Source organism: Octodon degus, unplaced genomic scaffold, assembly GCF_000260255.1.
Source record: "Octodon degus isolate 3935 unplaced genomic scaffold, OctDeg1.0 scaffold00059, whole genome shotgun sequence".
NCBI classification, from domain to species: domain Eukaryota; kingdom Metazoa; phylum Chordata; class Mammalia; order Rodentia; family Octodontidae; genus Octodon; species Octodon degus.
In genome coordinates, this window is record NW_004524635.1 from 2666509 (window position 1) to 2678108 (window position 11600).

An 11600-nucleotide genomic window follows, 5' to 3' on the forward strand; every position below is an offset into this window, starting at 1 on the left:
GAGGAGGAGGAAGAAGAAGAAGAAGAAGAAGAAGAAGAAGAAGAAGAAGAAGAAGAAGAAGAAGAAGAAGAAGAAGAAGAAGAAGAAGAAATAATCAGTTTTCAACAGCTTCTCCAAGCTAGTCCAACATCAAAAACACTGCAATTTTTTCTAGTTCAGGTTCAATTTTGCTTAGTTGACCTGAAAAGTATTTTTTCAAGAATCTTTGTTGGCATTATTAGCAATTCTGTCTTTGTTAAATAGCCACTGATATTTTAAATATGAATTTTTCATCTTTAGTGATGAAGGGCTCTGTTCTTCTCTAATAGGAACACACTATCAACAGGCTATCACAATTTTTTAAAGTTTACCAGTTTACAACATATTTTGTTTCTTGGCCGCAGTATAAAATATTTACTGGAGTAACTAATGGCAAGCATATGACACTGTCAGGCAGAGAGAATCTAAGTTCGTCTCCAGAACAAAATGAAACACATTTTCTCCATCTGAGTTCACTAAATGCACTTAAGCAGATTTTCACAAAGCCCTGTAGTGATTGCTAATCCAGGGCAAATAGCACAAAGCAGCATTCCCACTGGCAACCCCTTAGAAAACCGCGTGTCTGGCAGAGTCTTTGAATTCCCTATTTAGGGCCACGTGCCTTTTACCTTTTGGGTAAATGTGTCAGGGTCAGTCCCAGGGAAAATTGATGGAAAGAAAACTGCGTTTTCTATCTCAGTGTTTCCATTTTTCATTCTAGCTAATTTCATTCTCCCTGCTGTGCCTATCTTTTCCTAAGCCACATGTTTCTGTCCTCTCTTCTTCTGCACTCTGAGCCATTTAATCCCACACAAGCCATGGGTGTTTATTACTAAATATGGAAGTTGCTGTGTCTCCTGGGGATTTAGATGGTGAGAGGAACCTTACAAGCCTGCAGTGTTTGTTGGAAATCACAAAATGTGTAGACTCAAGGGCCATGGTGCTTTTACTAAACCACCACTACAGTGAAAGGGACAGGGGGTGACATAAAGCCATACATAGGAACTCTTTGCCCCAAACAACACTGCCACCAGTCCTCCACCCTCCTGACTCAGCCTCTCATCCCCTTCCTGTCTGTACACCATGCTGGTGGCCCCACACACCTGCACACCGGCCTGGCTTGTACAAGGTGCTGATAACTCCAATTCAGTTAACTTCAAGGTATCTCCCAAGTCATTTTCTTACACAAGTTCCCTACAGATAACAGAATCTGAGTTACATTAAGGAAAAGTCCAGGTAAATTCTGACTACAGATTTTTTAGGAACACAAATCAACATCATCTCTGGATTCTTTTTCCCAAAGAATTGTAATTCAGAGTCTACTTATAGACTTTTCCACAAATTCAATTTTTGAGTCTATTACACATACTCAATTTCCAATTTCACTATCTCATGAGCCCATTATACAGTAAGTACAAATTAAAAATCTTCTCCAAAACTGGAAAATCTTCTGGGTAAAAATGAGCTTGAAATATTGTGTCTTCTTTTTGACCCCACTTTTATAGATGATGAGCCAAGAAAAAGTCTCATTTCATGAGTCAAATGCTCAGTTTTATTAAAACAATGTCGCAGCAGCTAGTGATGAGTGGAGATTCCCAGGGTGGTCCCTGCCCTCAGATCTGTGTCCCAAGAGCTTGGTCAAATCTCCCAATGCACACTCACCAGCTGAACAATTCTTCCCATCACCTTTGCTGCTTCCTTTCAAGTTAAGAAAGGACTTCAGGGAGCCTCTTATTATAAATGATGATTAAAAAATCTACTCTGTATTCTTCTGTTCTTCTGCCTTTTCAATGAAAACCTACAGGGGCTTTGTGAAGTTGAGCAGATCAGATTTTAATATTAACAAGCTTTCAACATTTGCTTAATGAAAATAATTGCTGGATGACAATATCTAAGTCTTCCTACTCAATAATTGGAGTGATAACACTCTACTGTTCAATTACTTTTATGTGATCATTACATATTCTCTCATTTGTATACACTGGTTCTATCCAGAAACAAAAAGATTTATTCATTAATATTTCATTGCTCCCCCTAAAACCACTGCACATATATTCTGTGGTTATACCAGTCAGTTCTTAGATTCACTAGGAAACCCAGAAGACAGAGGCCACACAGAAATGTCTATTTCGTGGTCATATGTGCTCCGTGTTTTTGTATAACAAACAAAAGCATGATGCTAAAATGAAGTATCACCCAAACATCTTTCAAAATGCAATGACTTCTGATTACCTGAAGAAAGCAAAAGTAATTAATTATTTCCAGCTAGTAATGTACCATTTGGAGAAAATTTTTTCATTTGGAAAAGCATTGAACCTACTAGCTAAGTAATTACAGACTGAAACTATGGATACAGTGGAGTTAACTCAAATGGTTTCATGCATAGACCACAGACTTCTGCCAGGACCATGCTCCAAAATAATTTTATAGGTCCATATGAATATACTTCAGGAAAGTCAAAAAAGATTCAAAGCATATCTCATATGATTTTTCCACTCATGAAATTTTGTGATTCCATAAAAGAAATGTGAGAGAATTACACTGATGTTTAATATTATGCATGCAAGAAACATCATGAAAAATTCAGCATGAAAATTGTAAGACCTTCAGCTTTACCACAAAATTTGACAACCTCTAATTTACATAAGATTATGAATCTTGGAGAAGAGATGATAAAATTTATGTTCTATCAAAATAGGTACATTAAGGGCCCTGCAATTTCATGCCTGCTTATGTGTGACTTTACAACATCAAATCACAAAGTTTTAAAATGACTAGAAGTTTAAGATCATCATTTCTTCCATTCTTTGCTAAGATGAAGACGCAGACCTGTTATAAATCAGGTTCTCTTGCTCCATTTGGATGGAAATTCCCCAAATTAGCTAAGTGCTACTCCTTTAAAGTTAGTGGCTATGAGCTTTGAGTCTTAGTGGCTCCCAGCCCTTAGGGCTGCACCTCTGAGATGTAAGTGCCAGCACCTCTTGGCTCTTAGCCTTACAGCTCTTGATATTATAGCTCTTATGGTTACCCCTTGAGAGAAAAATTGGAGCAGAGCAATGGATCGCAGAGGCAAAGCAGGAGGACCTAAGCTGTAGCATAGGGTGGGGCCTCCTCTACTGACCTGAGAAGTATGAGCCAGACCTGCTCAGTGTGTAGAGGAATGGGCCTGTGCAAGAACAACCTTGCATTTCATAGACTGACTCTGTGCAGGAGCTTTAGAATAATATCAGTGGGACAAAAGCATCTGAATGGGTGGCATTGTTGGGAGGCCATATGGCAAAGCTGTCTCAAATTGGTCCATTTTTCAAACTTATTGAATAAAGGTCAATATCTTCTGAAGCATTCATAGGTGTCTAGCACAGCCTTAGATTATTAGAGCAGAGTCTTCACAGTTTCCATGCTTCCATGAAAACAGAAGGGCTAAAACTGTGGCTCCTGTGATTTCTCCCCTGCCCTACACTGGGGATTAAACATAGGCCCTCATTCCATAGAAAATCTATTTACTTTCTATTTTGAGACAGGGTCTCACTAAGCTTCCATGTTGCCCAGGCTGAGATCAAGCTTAACTTTCTTTCTGTCTCCGCTTCCCAGAGTGCTGGTGTTACAGGCTTTTGCTACCAGCCCCAGCTGCTATGACTTTCATGGTGTCTCCAGGAGGAACTGTAGTGTTGATCATGGCCCACTGTGGATAGATTTTGGTAGGGATGTCACCTATGGGCCCTGCTGCTTCTCTAATTTTTGCCATAGGCACAAATTTTCAGCTGCTTATCTGGTAACAGCAGTGCTTGGATTAGGGGACAGACATGGGAGCCACCAGTCAGGCCCTTCCCCTTTAGGACTATCAGGATGGGGGGGGGGGATGTCCCATTTCTGCCACTGATCCTGAGAGCCAACAGCCCATTCAAGTTTCCTTTCATTCACTTTTTCCCCTCCTCTTTCTCCTTTACCTCTTCTTCCTCCTTCTCATCTTCCTTCTCTTCCTTCTTCTCCTCTCTTCTACTTCCTCTTACTCCTCTTGTCAGTTACTCCTCAAAATACCATCCAATATAGATCCTGCCTCCCCAAATCCAGCCCATCACAGGAATTCATCTCCCATATGGCACTACTGTCATTTCATCCTGCCTTGAAAAATTCTCTTCCCTTTACCTAACATGTTTTCCTGATTTTCTTTTATGACATTACCTCCGAATGCACTCTTCTACCTTCACTTAAATGTTAATGGTGCAGATTCCCTCCTAGACCCTCTTCTCCTACCACATAATATCCATCTGGTAAATTCAAGCCTCCTTAGCACTGATCACCTCCAATTTCTGTTTTCACCCCAGGCTTCTCTCCAGAGCACCAGGCTCCTTTATCCTACTGCCTACTCAAACTTCTCACCTTCACCTTTATGTCCCACTAGTTTCTCAAACTCTGTGTCCCAGACTAGTTATTCACCTTCTTGCTAGCTTTCCTCAGAATGGCATTATTAGGGAATAACATTCTATGTGTCTAAGTGACAAACTAATGTATCATTTTAAATTCTACCCTTTCTTCTCTTACCTTTTTTTTTGTTTTTGTTTTTTTGAGGCGAGCTTTGAAAGGGTCTCACTATGTAATTCAGGCTTGGCTTTGTATTTACTAGGTAGCCCAGGCTGGCTGCGAACTTGCAGCAATTCTCCTGCCTCAGTGTCCCAAGTGCTGGGCTTATAGGTATGTATCACTATGCCAGCTTGTGACTTCTCCTCTACACTCCATCCAATGAATTAATAAGTTTTACAGATCTTATTTACAGTAGGTTTCTCTAACTGAAGACTTAACTCAGTCTCAACTCTAACCATTCTAGCCAAAGCCACTGCATTAACCTTCCAACTAGCCTCTGCCTTCAACTCAGGTCTTTTCCTAACATATTTTCTTTAGAGAAGCCAACACAACCCTTCCTGACATGTCATCATTAAATCACTTTGGTATCTCCCCAGTGCTCTTGAAATCAGCCCAAATTCTGCTCCAAATGGCAAGGTTCTATATTGGCTTGCTCTTCTTTCATTACAGAATGCATGCATATATGTTGGTTTCACTGGTTCTCAAATGCAACATTTTTTATGTGTCAAGTTCTCCTCTCATGCTTTATAAGCATATATCTTTTTTTTAAAAACATGAATGTGCACACAATCTGGAAGCTGGCATGTTTTATTTTGTTCCTGGGCCTTTATCTGCTATTAATTATGCCATACTACCAGAATGGAGTCACCAATTTCTGCATGCATTGTGAAGGACCAGAAAAATAATTAGTGGTTTCTCAAAATACAAGAGCTATTTATGTTTCTTCTTTGGACACTTGTCTCAAAGCTCAAATACTATGGAAAAGTGCTTTACAAAGAAGAAGTCATTTTTAATCAAAGGAAATTTCTGGCATTTGTTAATATATGCAAATACCTCAGAGGGAAGAGTAAGACCAAGATCATCAAAGAATAGTAGCTTCCAATTAATGCCTCACCAAAGACAATCCCAAAGTCACAACTTACCAACCTTTGAGCCACAAGTTTGCCAGGTGGCATTAGGGGGGAAAACCCACTGTTAAAGATCCCAGTGGCACTAAATTGTAGTGCCTTTCAAGGTCACCAAGAAAAGAAAGCTTTTCTGAAATGTAGGTGGCCTGGGCTGATCCCATGCTCCTTGATTCAGTGGACCCTGAGAGACACTGGAGCAGAGATGTTTTCTAAGCCTCAAACACAGCTAATTTAGATGTACAAAACACTTAAGATCCACAGAGATACACATCAGCACTAAGTTCCTGGAGAATGTGTTCATGGAGTTCTCTTGGGTGTTGTATTTCTGCAGTTTCCTTAAGAAAACACACAATTCAAATTTGGAGATGAGGAAGAATTTCAGGACTTCCACAAAGGATCAAGATACCAGTTTGACCAAACAAAAATGTCAGGGAAACAATCCACACATAACTCCTCTCTAGCTGGGGGAAAAAATGGGGGGAAGCCCAGGATGTAACTCTATGAGGCAAATAAAAATTCATAATGAGAAAATTCCAGGTGGTAACTATTCCTGTTTCTGTTGATTTTCTCATTCTTCTCTGTATGCAGATATATAAAGAATGTACAGTTTAGAGAACACTGTAGGTATTTTCCAAAAGTTTTGAGAATGTTATTTTTGTAGTTAAAAAAAATAGGTTTGAGACTCACATATATTTAGAACCAAACATTTGCTGTATGTCTTAATAACTGCATGATAATGAGAAAATTGTTCACTTCTTTTAAAGCTGTTTCTAGCATAGTAAAAATCAGAACAGCAAAGAGTGAAAAAGACAGTATTCTTGGGAGTCTAACTGACCCTCAGATGCTGCAGAAAGGTAATGGTTTACAGAGAAGAAGAACAGAGCACAGATCGGTGGGGTGGGTAGGTAGAGAAGCCTGTAGGAGAGGCAAAGATGCACTGTAGCTGGGAAAGCAGCTGAAACTAGAAGTGAAACCAAAAAATAAAAATAGTAACAGTAGCTCAAGACAAGTCAGTCTCTGGTTTAAGGAAGAGGGCTGCCCTTCCACCAGCCATGATGCGGCCTCGGGAACAACATTTTGGTGTCAGGGCAAGCAGAGAGTGGGAAGCAGGAAATATTTTCAAAGCACTTAACAGTATCAGTAATGTGGATGTTCATTCAGATTTGACTAGGAAGAGTCACTTTCAGCAGTCAGGAAAGCCAGAATTCTAAGTGGGGGATCTGGAGGACTTTACTTTAAAAACGTCATGGAAATGTCCTAAGTACACAAGAATCCATAAAGCCTTTACCATAAAACTACACAGAGATAGAGAAGCTGAGAAAGATAAAATTCAGCAGTTGCTCAAGTGTTTTGAGGTCAGTTTTCATCCTGACTTTGTCAAACTGGTCAAACAAGAGAAAATTCTATTTCATATGCATACAAAGTTTCTAGCACATACTAAGAATATCTACTCAGCACCCCTTTAGGTATTGCCTCTGTCCCAATTCACTTAATCAAATCCAGCACTGCTATCTTAACACAAAATGACCTCAGCTAGCCCTGGAAATTGCCTCTTCAGCAAGCTTAAGCAATGGGTCCCTTCTCTAAGACTTTTAGGCTTAAAATAAAAAGCTTGAGAATAGTCTCTAGTTGTGCAATTTCAAATTTCCTGCTGTACATATTGAGCCCATGTGGTGTGAGAAAGACAGAGATACAGCAGCATGCAAGTGCTGCTGCTAGGTGCCTGGGGCCAATTTGCAAGACTGTTCTTCCCAAGACTGCCATCCAGGTCTTTTTGCCTCTGTGAGACACCCCATTACCTTTCTTTATTATTGCTTAAGACTCCCATAGTTGATTACTGTCACATCCATCCTAAAGAATCTGAACTAATGTTTAAGTAATAGTTGAGCTTGCTCTCTTAGCAGTTATCTAAGTGAAAAATATACTGCATAAGAATAATTTAGTCTGACATTGTATTCAATCTCCTAGAAATATTTCCAATCATTCACTGAAATGTATTAATTCAGCTTATTAATATTTATGTACTACAGTGCAGCCCAGTGTTCACAACTTGAATTCTGAGGACAGACATTTTAGCTTTCAATTCCAGCTAAATGTATGTAGTGGACTCTCTAAGATGCCACCCAGACCACCCCCCGTGCATGCTGAGCCAGCCACAGGGACAAGACATGGTGGGACCTGCCTGTAGACCCAGCACTGGGGAGGCCAAAAACAAGATCAGTTTGAGCTAGTAGTGAGACCCTGTACCAAATACATTTTTTTAAAAAATAATATGGAAGATGCCACCCAGATGTTCCTTCAGCACTGAAGAAGATTCATTTCCCAGTTGTTGGGAGTGACTGGCAGGCTGCAGTCAGCACTTGACCGTCACTTGCAACTGTCCTCTACTGAAGAGATCTGCACTGCTCAAGGTCACAACCCTTGTGCAAGGATAGCATGCATAATATCAAGGCAAATCTATTTGTCTCAATTCTGGAACATAGTACAGAGCTATCTCTACTCCAGAACTTCCCGTGGGGTTGATGGAAGACTTCATTGACACTGCATGACACCCTAACTTCTCCTTCTGCCCTCTACTGTTCCTGTGTGCATTTTAGAAACACTCCCAAATACACTTGCCCTGCACAAATCTCTATGCCAGACTCCATTTCCTAGGGTACCCATGCTGCAACAATGCACTTGCAAGAGCTTGCAAATCACTCAATTTCTCTGTGCCTTAGTTTCCCCATCTATGAAATGACTATGATAATATGACCTACTTGACAGAAATATCAGATGGAGTTAACATTTGTGACATGTGTTTCAGGTACTCTTCTCTGGTAATTTGCTGGGACAAATATCCCATACACAAAATGAAGGAAGGAAAGGTTTATTAAGCTCACACTTACTGGAGGTTTCAGTCCATACTCAGCTGGCTCCAGGGCAGAGTGGCACACAAAAGAGAGCAACCTTTCATGGCAGTGGCAAAGAACAAGAGCAAAATGGAGGAGTAGAAGCAACAATAGCTACAATAATGTCTCTCTTAAGTTACATTCAGACTCTCTGCCCCAGGATGGGGGAAGTATTCATACCCATAATCCCAGCAGTACTAAGACCCATAACCCCAGTGGATCATAAATTAATCTCAAACTCTAGAAGTCCCCACCCCATGACTGCATGAGGCTTTGGGGGTACAACGAGACACAAACCATAAGAATATGTAAAATAGCTTCTATTTTTCTGGGAAACACCAAAGGGCAGATGACCCTGGTACAGTGGAAGGGGCCAGAGGCCTGAGGGACCCAGGCATGGGAGGCCATGGCGGTTTCCACGGAGGCTTCGGCAGTGGCCTTTGAGGTCACAGACATGGCAGAGTCCGGGGCCAGGACTGAGGCCACAGGGCTCCTGGTGGTAAGGACGAGGACAATGAGTGGATTCCTATCACCAAGCTGAGCCAACTGGTCAAAGATGTGAAGATCAGCTCCCTAGAGGAAGTTTACCTTTTTTTCTTGCCCATCAAGGGGTCCGAGGTCATTGACTTTTTCCTTGGTACATCCCTCAAGAATGAAGTTCTGAAGATCATGCCTGTGCAGAAGCAAACTCATGCTGGCCAGCAGACCAGGTTCAAGGCATTTGTCACCACTGGGGACTACAAAGGTCATGTTGACCTGGTTGTAAGGTGTTCCAAGGAAGTAGCCATTGCCATTCGTGGGGCCATTATCCTGGCCAAGCTCTCCGTTGTCCCCATGAGAAGAGGCTACCGGTGAAATAAGATCGGCAAGCCCCACACTGATCCTTGCAAGGTGATGGGCTTCTGTGGCTCTGAGTTGGTGCGTCTGATCCCTGCCCCCAGAGGCACTGGCATTGTCTCAGCCCCTGTGCCCAAGAAGCTGCTGCTGATTGGTGGTATTGATGACTACTACACCTCTGTTAGGGGCTGTGCCGCTACTTTGGGCAATTTTGCTAAGGCCACCTTTGATGCCATCTCCAAGACCTACAGCTGTCTAACCCCTGACCTCTGGAAAGAGACTGTGTTCACCAAGGCTCCCTATCAGGAATTAACTGACCAGCTTGTGAAAACCCACATCAGAGTCTCTGTCCAGAGAACTCAAGCTCCAGCAGTAGCTACAACATAAAGAGTTTTTACACAAGAAAAATAAAATGAATTAAGTCTAAAAAGAAAACAAGTAAAATAGAACAGCATCCTACATGGTATTATGTCTTACATTTAGTATTTTAGCATTATGTTTATCATTACTACATAATAATGAATTGACTCATTTTCCTGTCACACAACTTAAATTGTTTGGGCTTTTTTTTTATGCATTTAGTACAGTGTCTACAGGGTCTCACTACACAGATCAGACTCATAGTGATCCTCCCAAGCACTGGGATTACAGGCACATGCCACCATGCCCAGTCTTAGTTGCCCTCTCAGTGTGTCCCAGGAGGCGGGGCCAGCACAGCACACCAGGTATAGAACCCCAGTACCTGAGCCTGCCTAAGCAGGTGCTTTAATGCTGAGTTGTCTGGCCTGCCCTTAAATTGGCTATTAAGATCACTCAAGTTTCCAAAGAACTATAACTTTAGACACAAGAAATTTGACTATTACAAGGCCCCTGAATTAAGCCTTTTTCTCTTGATTTGGTTCATTGAAAGTCCAAGCATGCAGGCCTTCAGGGCTCACAGAAGGAGACTCATCTATTGACGCAAGCTCGTGCCTGAGAAGGGGTGCTGAGGGTTAGCACGGAACCTGAGCTTTGCCAATCTGTTGTTTTTGTACACAGCACTTTGTACTTGTGCCCAGAGGTGGTGGTGGTGAGTGCATCTCTATAAAACTGACATAAAACATGTGAAATGGAGCCTAAATCACCAACACAAACATTGTAACAGCAGGTTATATTTTATTGCTCTAATTTGTCTTAAATTGACATGTAGCCTTGCTCCTGGCATCCCTTCTAGTGCCACATGCAAATCAAAGTTAAATATGTACCCAGACAATTAAATTCAATTCTATGGTGAGGTCAATCTTGATAACCAAACACTAACCATAACTCTCGATGAAGGGATAAATGTTCCTTTTGTTATTCTGTTAGGAAGAAAAGCAGCATTACACATTTGTGTTCACCTAGAAAGGGATTAATTAAGCATTTCAATAAATGTTTCATATGGCTCTAAAGCAAAAACTCAGCAGTGCAGATACTGCTAGAAGAAGAAGTGGGATCCGAGCTACCCAGGATTTGTCATATGGGCAACTTACTGCCATGATCATGTAAGTATCCTAAGTAACAAGGCAAGAAGAGGGCTGGGAACAACCAATGGAGGCTACATGCCCATACCTTAGATTTAACCCTCAGATTTCTCCATTGTGATAATGACGCGATTTCTTTTGTCGTTGTTCAAATCAAAACTCTAGAAGTTACTCTTGATTTCTTTTTTTCCTAAATCTACTTTTATGCATGTTTTCTTATTTGATCTGATCCACATTGCAATGATCTCAAATTTTTAAGTTATAGAAATAAAAACTCAGTAAGTTAAGTTTTCACAAAAACAATGAAAAAATCTTAATGCTTAGGAAAGCAAAGGGGAGACTAATAGAAGAGGAAGGAGTGAAAAAGAAAGGAGTAAGGAAGAGTAAAAATCATCATGTTATATGCATGTACAAATACAGCAAAATAAAACCCATTTTGCATATAAGTAATATGCAATAAGAAATATTACAGCTAAGTCCAACTTCAGAACCCACTCTCTTTCCACAGTCACACTAGTTTGTTACCAGATCACCGTTCTTCCTTTGTTTCTCATTTCATTCATAATTATAAATAAGTATCAATGATCAAAATAATTTATTTGTTCACACACTGGCAAAAATCTTCTGGATGGCTGGGAAGATAGCTTAGTGGAATGAGCATCTGCCTGGCAAGTACAAGGTCCTGAGTTCAATCCCTGTTACAAAAAAAAATCCTCTGGTTCCAGGTATACTTTATGCAAAAAGATTATGTTCTTCTTAATAATTAACAAAGACATTTTTATATTCCAGAAATTATATACTAATAATATATTTTATATTCACCTTTGAAAAATAGACACATATTTAGTTGACTGGACTAAACT

At 40.6% G+C, this 11600-nt stretch overlaps 1 pseudogene; it reads left to right on the forward strand.

The window, feature by feature from the left end:
- LOC101577179 overlaps positions 1 to 9622 on the forward strand; it is a 23732-nt pseudogene extending 14110 nt beyond the window's left edge.
- The last annotated feature ends 1978 nt before the right edge of the window (positions 9623 to 11600 follow it).